The sequence below is a fragment of the Sceloporus undulatus genome, chromosome 6 (genome assembly GCF_019175285.1).
Source record: "Sceloporus undulatus isolate JIND9_A2432 ecotype Alabama chromosome 6, SceUnd_v1.1, whole genome shotgun sequence".
In the NCBI taxonomy this organism is placed as follows: Eukaryota; Metazoa; Chordata; class Lepidosauria; order Squamata; family Phrynosomatidae; genus Sceloporus; species Sceloporus undulatus.
In genome coordinates, this window is record NC_056527.1 from 5,309,304 (window position 1) to 5,320,362 (window position 11,059).

The window sequence follows — 11,059 nt, forward strand, 5'->3', positions numbered from 1 at the left end:
GGTCAGCCCAATCTAAAACTCCTTTCGAGAGCTGGCTGTGTTGTGCACATGAACATCCGGCCAAGGCTGAGATTCAGAATCTGTGGTATGGTAAATCAGTTGGTCCAAAGGTGGAAAATGAAGTGACTATGAAAGAAGTAACAAAAGCGGAAGGCAACACTGGGGAAGAACAGGCTCTAGAACAGTGATTCCCAAACTCTGGCCTCCAAGTGTTTTGGACTTCAGCTCCCAGAATTCCAATGGGCAAGATGGTGGGGCTTCTGAGAACTGAAGTCCAGAACACTTGAAGACCAGAGTTTGGGAATCACTGCTCCAGAAGATGGAACTGATAAGGTAGACTCAACATGATGTTTACTCTCCTTGTCCTTTCAGAGACCTTGTTAAATAACGTTTTCTTCTGCTTACAGGTTCTGTAGGGGCTGTAGGAGAGCTCATTTTGAGAATGCTTACCCCAGATTCAGTATTGTGACTGTGGCTGAGGTGGGCTAAAGGTGTCCCCTGAACAGCAACAGCAAATCACACTCGAGGAGACCAGGATCTCGAAACTGGGATTGAAGAAGCTGGAACGGTAGAAGAACCATGGGAGGTATCCTTGAATCATCCATTGATTTTGTACCTTCATGGCTGCATCTACACTGCATAAAAATGCAGTTTTGACAGTGCTTTAAGGGCTGTGGCACAATGCTATTGAATTGGGGAATTGTAGTTTCTGTGAGATATGTAGCCTTCTTTGTCAGAGAGCTCTGGTACACGAGAAACTAGAAATCTCAGGATCCCTCACACTGAGCCATGGTGTTAAAGTGGTGTAAACTGCATTATTTTTGCAGTGCAGATTAGACCAATGTTTGTGAAGTGTAGATAGAGATTGGATGCCATTAAAAGTATCTTATAGCATCAGCTGCATCAGCAATGTTCAAAGACTGCTCCCACAATGTAGCTTTAAGAAGCACAATCTGTTCTTCAATGCTTGAGAAGTAACACACAAAAAATACACATCCGAATTAAACAAATAAACATGGGAATACCTCACAGAAAGTGGCAGTTTCCTACCAAAGGAGGCACAAAACTTAAAAAGAGTCTTAGGACTTTATCACACAATGATTGCAAACTGGAATTCAATAGGATAAAAGTGTTTTTGGTGTACGTAATCACATAAGTGTCATTTCGTCGTGCTGGGGCTTTGCATTGCATCTCCTGGAGCATCCTTTAGCTGATGGGTTCTCCTCCCAATTACAGTGTTTTTCCTCTATGGATTCATTGCAATAAGTGCCTCTCACTGCAGTCCCACTTTTCATGCAGTATGATGGATGTGATTGCTCTTACTGGGGAGAAAATGAAAGTACAGTCCCGTATCCATGGATTTTCTATCCACAGATTCAGTTAACTGAGGCTTGAAAAATTTTTAAAAATACAAAATCCCAAATGCAATTGATTAGGCCTTTTTATATAAGGGATACCATGTTACGACCCCACGTGTCTATAGTGGGACGGAGCACACATAGATTTGGTATCCAGAAAGTCCTGAACAAACCTAGCATGGTATTCTTTTTAAAAGACCGGTGGAAATAAACAAGAGATAATAGGACCAGGTCAAAATGTGTGCATCATTTGTTTACAAAGTTGCCGACATTGTCAAGTGTTGTTGTTTTCCTGGGCCGTATCATGTGGGACTCCCTTGCAATCTCTATTGTCAGTGCAGCAGAGTGCCTGGCTGTGCCAGCAATTCCCCAGCTCTCAGAAAAGCATTCCTTTTCAGTGGCTCACAACGTGGACCTTCGCTCATTACACCTTCCTCCAACTTGGAAAGCCTACCTTGTGTCCTGATATGCCACGCACACGAGAGGAAGAGAAGAAAACAGCACCAAGTAAACAAGGCCGGAAATTAAAGGCGCAAGCAATAAAAACAAAGTGCAAGGAGTGAGGATCTAAATGTCTGAGTTCTTCATCCTCGTAGACCAAAATAATCTATGGAGGATTCTGTGCAGCTGATGAATATCGCTTGCATGTCAGTAAGTATTGTGCAGAAAAATGTGTGGTTTTCTGTGCCAAAATGTTTCTATGTAGAAAACGTATTTCCTGTCTGTGGAACGAACAATGTTTCTATGCAAAAACACTGTTAACAATGCAGAGTATTTTCACTGCCAAAAAGTGATTTCTGTCCAGAAAAACTGCATGTACTTTTGCACAGACGAGAACTTGCCTAAATACGCTAAAGGCACCAGATGCCACCCAATCTGAAGTACTGTATATACTCAACTATAAGCTGGCCTCATGGTATAATCAGGGCAGGTTAGGGGCCAAAATTATGGATTTTGATATGACTTGTAGATAAGTCGAGGGAAAAACCTAGGGGGATTCAACAAAGGGTGTAAAGGATGAAGGGAAAGAAAACAGTGCCAAAGAACTTACAAAATTCCAGCAGGCACAACTGTTTGTGCTCATACTAAAGGCTGGATGGATGAGAGAGTAGAGCAGGATCATGGTCCAGGCCTCTTAAAATAAGAGTAAAGTACAGACTTAGACTGATAACTCAGGTTTTTTTGGAGTCAATGTTTGACTAAAATTTCTAGACTTATACATGAATATATACAGGAAGCAGGGGCAGCACTGCTTAGTACTTGGAACAAGGAGACCGCAACAACTTCAGGTGCGTTTTAGAGGAAAGATGACAAAACTAACTCTGAATATCCTTGCCTTAAAAACCCTCTGAAATTACTGGGATCAACCAGGTCCACAGGTGACTTGAAGAAACACATATACAGACATCTCCAAACCGTGCCTGATCCAACACAGACTCATACTGCCAAAGCGCAGAATGTCTCACAGGCATGGGAAGCCTCTTTCTTTCTTGGAAAAAGCCAGGGGTTTATAGCTGTGATCATACAGTGGAAGAGAGCATCCACATATTTTGTATCCATGGCGGGTGGGGGAGTGGGCCTTAGAACAAATCCCAGCAGATACCAAGAGCCCACGGTAATCGTCCACTGTAAGATCACGGCTAATAAACCTGGCATTTGCCCAGAAAGAAGTGGCTTCTCAATGCTGGTGAGATACTAAGTGCTTTTATTGTGTGTATAACAAACAAATATGGGGCATCCTACTTTTTTGGGCTGATCAAGGAGTGCAGATGGCATGGCCAAGTTGCTTCAGAAGCTAGCCTTCTGTTACCTCTCTCCATCTGTTCCAGAACTCGCTCTCTCAAACACCCAAAAACTAATATCAGCTCCCCTCCTTAGCTGGTGGTTACTTCAGTTGCATGCACAATACTATGCGAGGCCAATAATCCAAAATCTATCTATTAGCTTGAGAGCCAAGTTGAATCAGAGAAAACGGAGGTACTAGTGATAGGTTCTCCTGGTCCAGGAATGGCGGGGGTTCCACCTGTCCTGAACGGGGTCACGCTCCTGTGAAGGACTCCGTGTGGGCAGTCTGGGGGTGCTTCTTGACCGTCGCTTCACCTGACTGCGCAGGTGAATGCGACGGTCAAGAGCACCTGTTATCAGCTCCGGCTATTCGCCAGCTGCGCCCATACCTGGCCCAGAGGGACCTTGAAACGGTAAGTTAGCATGCTCTGGTAACCTCGAGATTGGATTTCTGCAATGTACTCTACATGGAGCAACCCTTATACCAAACTCGGAAGCTGCAAATGGTGGCAGAACATGGCAGCCAGGCTGGTCACTGGTGCTCCCAGGGCCAGCCATATAACACCGGTGTTAAAAGATCTCCATTGGCTGCCCATTCGCTTCCGAGCTCAATAAAGCGTTGGTTATTCCTATAAAAGCCCATGGCTTGGGCCAGGATACCTAAAGGACCGCCTCTCCCCCGTACAGCGCTCGCACCCTCAGAACGTCTGGGCAGCAATTACTGAAGGTGCTGGGGCTAGATTATCCTCCACTACACGGAGGACATTCTCCACGGCTGCCCCAGCCTTTGGAATACGCTGCCCACTGAGCTCCGCTCGACTACCACCCTGGCCCAATTCAGGAAGGACCTGAAAACTTCCTTTTCCAACAAGCATTCCCCGATAAAATCCTGTGGGCCTCCCTCCTCTTCGTGGCCAAGAGTTGGGCTAATGGGGCATTTTAGCCGTTTTTTTTGTATTTGTTGTTTTAGTATAGGTACTTATTCTTTTTAATTATCTGATTGGAAGCCGCCCGGATCTTGGGAAGGAGCGGGGTACAAATAAAACTTTATTATTATTAATATTATTATTATATTATTATATTAAAATAGGGTGCCTGAGGAACATGTTGTCAATATTCCACATTCCCCTAATGCTGTCCTCATGGCATGCAAACCTTCAAATCCCTGCATGGCAGGAGATTGGACTGGATAGCCCTTGTGGTCTCTTCCAACTCTATGATTCTATGAGTGCTGCAAGGTCAGCTGCTGGGGTCTCAGAAAATATTGTATTGGATCCTGGTCTCCAATAACTATACAAATATCAGGGTGAGCAGCCCTAGAGGAGAAGAAAATTGGGTCCACCTGGGTGGGGAGATAATTCAAAGCCGGGACACCTATCTTCATCCAGGGCTTGGCATTAGCAGGATCTCTTGACGGGGGTCAGGATGAAAGTATTGTATTTGTACATGCTTTGTGCTTGCATGCATATAATGCGCCCAAATCACTGGTGGATCCTGCTTGGAGCCCTCATCTGTTTTCAAGCAAGGACATTGCAACCATAAGACTTCTTATTGCAGAAGGCATGGTAGTGGAGGTGTGATGCTTGGCAGGATAATCCTTGTGAAATGTCACTTAACTTTCCAGAAGTATCAGCAATGGTGGGAATACCGCACACCATATGTGTGTACCTAATGCCAAGCCTTAGAAGGAAAGGTGGCAAGAAGCAGTGGTCAGTGCATTTTATTGCTTCTCTAATCCTAAAAGTGAGTTCCTCATTTATCTGAGTTACTATATGAATAGCAGTAACACTAATAAGGACCCCTGAAGGTGGCAGGTTAAATGCTGGTACTGCAGCCCCAATATGGTGAGTTCAACCCAGAAGTCCCTAGGCCATCTGCGGGAATGCTTTGATTGGGAGTTCCTGCATGGGGATGGGTGGGACTAGATGGCCCTTGGGGTCTCATCCAACTCATGATTCTATGTTTCTAGGTAGACTGATCCTTCCATCCTTTCATAGGTCAGTAAAATGAGTAGCCAGCATGTTGGGGACAACTGTCTTACAGATTGTAAACCCTAGAAGAGACTGGTCACTATTAAGCAGTATAGAAGTGTAAATGTTATTGCTATTTGACTGAGGAGATGGTTTTCCAAAAGCCAGCCCATTTTCAAAAATCTCGTTATCCTGTTGTTCCAGAAGCACTTTGAGACCTTATCCTAAACCCTAGCCTAACTCATTTAAGTGACATCAAAAGAGGCTTGCCCCACATCTCATGTTTAGGTTCCTGAAATGTCAAGGACTGGGATGTTTCTGACAGTTCAGGGAGTGAGAAACTGGGATAATATTGAACAGATATCACATCGGCTTAAATAAGACAGACAGGACATAGCACAATGGCACGGAATGCACTGTGATAATAGTGATAGAGATGGACTGTGACAACAATTGCAGGGAGGAGAAAAAGAAGACACAATTACTTTTGCCAGATCCGAAAAAGGAAATTAGTCCCACCCAGATCTCCTATCAACTGGCTGCGTTATAAGTAGAGCGGAGACCCATTAATTACTTGCAGTGCTCCTTCATACACAGTCATGAATTTCTGGGAGACTCTGCCTGTGCTTTCCTTCCTCCCTTCTCGCCATACTTGGAGGCCTTTATACAATTGGAGCATTTCGCAGGGGGAGACCCAAGGAACCTCCGCTGGATAAGGGTTCATTCCCTGGCTAGGCCATGCCATACATTCAGGGGTCGGGAGAGTGTATGTTTTACAAAGAGATGCAGAAGAACATGGAGACATATCACATTCTTGATTGGTGGATTTATATCAATTTTGTGATTGACCACAAACTACAGACCTCTAATGAAGGAACCTAAAGAAAACTGGATTTTGAAACATCACATCGATGGTTGTTAATAATGTTTTGGTTTTCAGCCCACCCAAGCACATCACACTTGTCAAAAAAATTAGCCAGAGATATCTAAATGGCAAGAATCTCGCTGTCTTGAACCAAATTATGATGGAGAAGCGTGCAGCTCGTGATGCTTACAGGCAGAATCAGATGAGGACGAAGACTTGGCAGCAGGAAGGAATGTTTCATTTCAGTTACAAAACCATCTTCCAAGCTGGTTTTTCTCTCTTTGTTTGGCACTGAGCCAAGAAAGAGAAAGAAACCAGAGTCATTCAGTCCAGAGTCAACTTGAAAAATGTGAAGAGATATTTGAATGCTTTAGAAATTTGACCATTTCTTTCCGCAATTGGCTGTCAGTTTGCTGGATCCTGCAGACCAGAAGGAGGCCAGGAGATTACAAAGCATCTTGTGGGATATTCTGTCCATAGAAAGCTGTAGTCAAGGGACAACATCAACAGCTGTTTGTGAGCAGGATCAGCAGATGGCTAAGAATGAAGGACGGAAAAGATGAGGACCCAGTTCCTGCTGTTGCTTCCTGGGAATCACAGGCAACACTGGTCCTGCTACATTCTGGATTCTTGTGCACCTCTTAAAAGATCCAGAAGCAATGAAGCAATGAAGGCAGTAAAGGAAGAAGTGGACAGAGTAATAAAGGAGACTGGTCAGGAGGTGAAGCCCGGCAGCCCCTTCCTCAGTCTGTCTCTGGAGACCATCAAGACCCCTCTTCTGGACAGTGCAATAGAGGAAACACTGCGCTTGAAAGGAAGCCTTTTTCTGTTCAGAAGTGTCATGCAAGACATAGATGTTAAGATGGGTGATGGCAGAGAATATACTTTACGGAAAGGGGACACCCTCTTTCTTTTCCCCTTCATTGGATTGCATATGGATCCAGAAATCTACCCAGCTCCTCAGTCATTCAAATATGACAGGTTCATAAACCCAGATGGCACCAAAAAAAGAATTCTATAAGAATGGGAAACAATTGAAACATCTCATTATGCCGTTTGGTGGTGGTCCCACAATGTGCCCGGGGCGATATTTTGCTGTCAACGAAATGAAGATGTTTGTGATCCTGATGCTCATCTACTTTGATATGGAACTGGTTAATGCAGAAGAGGTGATACCGCCAATGGATGAAGAGCGCTGTGGCTTTGGAATTGGCAACCCATCTCATGATATCCAGTTCAGATATCGCCTGAAATACTAAGACTGAAGAAATGTAAATGTGGCTTTCAAAGCCATGCACTATTTTGGTGGGCAGGTAAACCATGAGAAGAAAACAATGTACCAAAAATAACTCATAGGCAAAGATGCCATTTCTAAGTGGGGATGGGGGAGAGCCAAATTCCAGTAGAGTGTCGATATTGCGTTGTAATTGCCAGAGGACAAATGTTGCTTGCAGTTCTGTACTAACCTGCATCACAAGCTAACAGAGCCAGGAGTTTTCAGATGTTGGACATTACGAATGCCTAGCCTTGGCACCATCCTTTTCTTCAGCAGCATTTGCAATTTTAATTTTACTGGCTCTTTTACACTGCTTTTACAATTCTGTACATTTCACTTACTTTTTTATTTACTTGTAAATAATCTTATTGTTTTCTTTTTAGTGACCAGAGGTGTTAGGCTAATACTAATATTCCCTCCATTAATTAATTTAAAATAAGTTGAATGGTAGAGCTTGGGTGCAAAGCATGATCGTCTTTGTCCTTTCCAGCGTAGAAGATTGTCCACACTGGGTCTTAGGCTTTCATTGCATGAGAATTCAGGTTGTGGGTAATTGTTAGTAAGGCAAGATTCATAGCTTATTGTTAGCAAGGCAAGATTCTTAGCCCCATGGGTTTGAACGCATCACAGCTTAGGGAATGCTATGCCTGGCAATTAGTCTGTTCACTGGTTCAGGTGTGTAGTAATAATTACACAGACTAGCTCTTTTACTCTTTATAGGATTGAGATGCTATAGTTAGGGGGTGCTGTTTGACATTTGATGTCATCTTTGCTCTGGACACTGCAAATATCTCCTCTAGGTTTTAAAGTAAATTCAGTGGCATATTTCACAGCCTTTGTAGGCATCCAGTATATTTTTAATGCCCCACCTCTTCTCTTCCACAGCCTTTTTAGGGTCTGGTGGAGCTGCTGGGTGAGCAAGAGAGGGAGGCAACTCTTTTTACCACTCAACCACCAAAACCTCCAGACCAGAAAGGCAGCCCAGTCCCACCAACACACCAGATGGCTCCCTTTTATGAGGCGCCACACAGTGTAGTCTGAACCCCCCGAACTCCACTACTGATGCCCCTGAGTAAACTTCAACAAAGTCTCCCTTGATGCCATCTCACAAATTCAGTGGGTTCTGTTGAGTGTACCTGATAACGGTGGGCAATGCCAGTAGATCAGAACTACCTCGAAAAGGCGGTGGCATCGCTAGGGCTGGCATCATCTTTTGCAGAAACTCGTGGTCTCACCCCACAGTTGACCTCCTCCCATACCACACCTTACAGAATCCTTAGTAATGTATTTTTGTACTAATATTACTCATAAATCATAATTCCTGTATATCACTGAATGTAATGGCATTAGTTGTGGCATAAACAACTAGCAAAATTAAAATTATACCCTTAAATCAACAATATCATGTGCACAGCCTAAATGTATTTACGTGTACATAGTTGCATAGGATTAAAGTAAATATTTGGTACAATGTGATGTTTTTAAAGAATTTTTTAAAAAGAAAAGAAAGAAATTGTGGTCTGTGAATTAATGTTTTACAAATCTGTATTCTGTATACATTCTGTACACAGAAATAACATTTGTCCTTTAATGATTTATTTGGTCAGTTTAAAGAATCAAATAAAGAGCAAAATATTCTGTCTTTATATACTGTATACTGACATCAAACTCTCTCTTTGGGTTTGGATATTTATATAGCCATTCACAGAAGAGAAGGACAAATCTTCAAGCTCAGAAGATCCCAGAGGTCTGTAAACTACAGTGGGCCCTTGGTTTTTGCTGGGCTTTGCTTGCAGGAACCCCATGGATACCAAAATCCATGGATGCCCAAGTCCCATTAAATACAATGGCCTAGTAAAATGGTGTCCCTTATCAAAAATGGTAAAATCAAGTATGGAAGGCCAGCTGTATTCTTATATGCCACCACAGCTTCTCTAAGCAAAGGGAAACTTCAGCAGCACTCTTCTGGGTATGTCTTGCTTTGGAAGAAGAGAACGGGAATACTGGCATTGCTCACATTTTGTAATATTTATTCATGAATGTATTGGTTGAATGCAGGTGAAAGTATACACTCAGAAGAGGCAGCCAAAGCCCATTCCTCCCACACCGACAAAGGTAACTAGCACTGAAAAATGCAAACAAAATCCAGAACCTGCTCTGACTCTTTCTTTTACCTGACTCTGAATTCCCTAATGTGGTATCTCCTACTGCCCACCTCCCTTATTTAAGATGGCAATGGGAGGCTGTTGTTCTTGAAAGTAAAAACAGTAACCTACCAATGTGAGCTTTCTTTCCAAGCATGCATCGGGGGTTCATGTATCCCATGAAGAAATTCTCAGAAAAGGAAGATGTTTGGTGGCTACAGCCTAGACTTTTATTTCAAAGTGCATCGTGCCACCCAGGAGAAAAGAGGGAAATGGTATCCTAGAGGTACCCTAGAAGTAGCAGAAATAGTCCTGGGGACCTGATGGGGTGGTGGGGAGTATTCTGGAAGATATACCTGAACATGGCCACATAGCCCGAAAAACCCACAAAAAACTATTCTGGAAAAGTTTATACATGACAGGACTGGGGTGGTGAATCTATCCCTGGGTTCAGTCCAGAGCTCATCAGGAAGAAGCACATTGGCACAAACCGTCCCTCATTGTCTTGTGCATTTGAAGATTGCCCTTTTTCCAGAACAAGCTCATTCTTTTTTAACAACTAAAGGCTCTCCCAGTATCCCTTCAGACTCTCCCCTCCGTCAACCACAAGGTTCCTTCTATCCATTCAGCCTCCATCTGAGGTACGGTGGCAGAATCTCTACCTAACCAAATTTTTTTCAGTCTTTTCTGGTGCCAATGGGAGCCAAAACAGAAAACACTTGCCAACAGAAGCTTTGGAACTGCCAGCCTTCCTCATGATATCCAATTCAGGTATCGCCTGAGATGGTAAGATTAAAGAAATTTAAACTGGGCTTTCATAGCTGTGTAATACTTTGACTTTGTAGTTCTTTGATCTAATAAACCCTCAGAAGGAATGGGGCGGAGGGACTGTTAAATAGTCAGAGGTGTCTCTAAGGGGTGCGGAAAGTAGAATGATAGAGTTGTAAGAGACCACAAGAGCCATCAAGTCCAACCCCATTCTGCCATGCAGGAACTCACAATCAAAGCATCCTCGAAGGATGGCCATCCAGCCTCTGTTTAAAGACCTCCAAGGAAGGATACTCCATCATTCTCCGAGGAAGGAGTGTTCCACTGTCAAACAGCTCTCACTGTCAACAAGTTCTTCCTAATGTTAAGGTGGAATCTCTTTTCCTGTAGCTTGCATCCATTGCTCCATGTTCTAGTCTCTGGAGCAGCAGAAAATAAGTTTGCTCCATCTTCAGTGTGACATCCCTTCAAATACTTAAACAGGGTTATCATATCACCTCTTTTCCAGGCTAAACATACCCAGCTCCCTAAGTCTTTCTTCACAAGGCATGGTTTCCAGGGCCTTCACCATTTTGGTGGCCCACCTTTGAACACGCTCCAGTTTCTCAACGTCCTTTTTCAATTATGGGGCCCAGAACTGGACATAGTCTTCCAGTTGGGGCCTGACCAGAGCAGAATAGAATGGCACTATTACTTCCCTTGATCTAAACACTATACTTCTATTGATGTAGCCTAGAATTCCACTGGCCTTTTTTAGCTGGACACATCACAAGTACGGACCACACCGGGTGACACCTCAGAGGGGGCTCAGTCACTAAGCGGATGTAAGGAAGGTTAGTCACTGCCATCTGTACCAAGACTCCTCACCACCCCCTCTACCGTCCTCTGCTCTC

General features: G+C 43.6%; 1 pseudogene; it reads left to right on the top strand.

The window, feature by feature from the left end:
* The first annotated feature begins 2,916 nt into the window (after positions 1–2,916).
* On the top strand, positions 2,917–7,464 carry LOC121932851 (annotated as a pseudogene).
* Positions 7,465–11,059: the final 3,595 nt, after the last annotated feature.